At 54.3% G+C, this 1007-nt stretch overlaps 1 non-coding gene across 1 annotated transcript; it reads left to right on the forward strand.

Moving 5' to 3' along the window:
• The first annotated feature begins 429 nt into the window (after positions 1–429).
• Positions 430–501, forward strand: TRNAC-ACA (transfer RNA cysteine (anticodon ACA)). Its single transcript has one exon. It is a non-coding gene; the product is annotated as a tRNA-Cys (tRNA).
• Positions 502–1007: the final 506 nt, after the last annotated feature.

A 1007-nucleotide genomic window follows, 5' to 3' on the forward strand; every position in this document is an offset into this window, starting at 1 on the left:
CAGGAGTTCTGCCAAGCAGACCAGAAAATAAAGTAAGACTTCTTTCCCAGGACCACAGGCCACTCAGAGCAGAGCCCAAAGCCCAAGACCAAGTCCTCTGGCAAAAGATTTGAAAGGACTTGTAGATGGTTTGTTGAGAGGTGGCCAGCAATCCAAGGGGCCCTGCCCACACTCCCTGGGACACACAGCGAAGCATCTGCTTGAGAATCCAACTCTTTGGGAGGTCTCCTGGCCAGCTGTCCTGCCCCAGTGGCTGGATCTGTGAAGGAGACAGGACAGGACCCCAGGGCTGAGAGGAACTGGGTAACTGTCATAAGCATAGGAGTTTGGTGTCATTAACCCACTCAAAATGCACTCAGAAAGTCCCTGCCCGTGCCTGCTCTGTGCAGATGCAGAAGAATGCGGCCCAGATGCTAGCCACATTGGGCTTCCCTGGTGGCTCAGACGGTAAAGCGTTTGCCTACAATGCAGGAGACCCAGGTTCGATCCCTGGATTGGGAAGATCCCCTGGAGAAGGAAATGGCAACCCACTCCAGGACTCTTGCCTGGAAAACTCCATGGACAAAGGAGCCTGGTAGGCTACAGTCCATGGGGTCACAAAGAGTCGGACATGACTGAACAACTTCACTTTCAGATGTTAACAGGAGGCCACGTGCAAGCCAGAGAGGCGGGGGACAGGTGTGGCAAACACAGCCCCGGGCGCAGGCAGGCACCCCGTGAACTCACTGCTGCTTGAATGAGTGAGCGCCACACTTTCTCATTCCAAACCCCCATCACCAACCAGGCAACAGGCAGGCTGCTCCCACCCTAGTTACCTTCTTTGATTCAAAGGGAAGAGGGCAAAATGTTCAGAAACATTTAATAGGGACTTCCCTTATCGCTCAGTGGTTAGGAATTCGCCTGCCAGTGCAGGGGACACAGGTTCCATGTCTGGCTGGGAAGATCCCACGTGCTGTGGAGCCACTCAGCCTATAGACCACAACTACCGAGCTCACGTGCACCTAGAG

The sequence above is a fragment of the Ovis canadensis genome, chromosome 1, assembly GCF_042477335.2.
Source record: "Ovis canadensis isolate MfBH-ARS-UI-01 breed Bighorn chromosome 1, ARS-UI_OviCan_v2, whole genome shotgun sequence".
In the NCBI taxonomy this organism is placed as follows: Eukaryota; Metazoa; Chordata; class Mammalia; order Artiodactyla; family Bovidae; genus Ovis; species Ovis canadensis.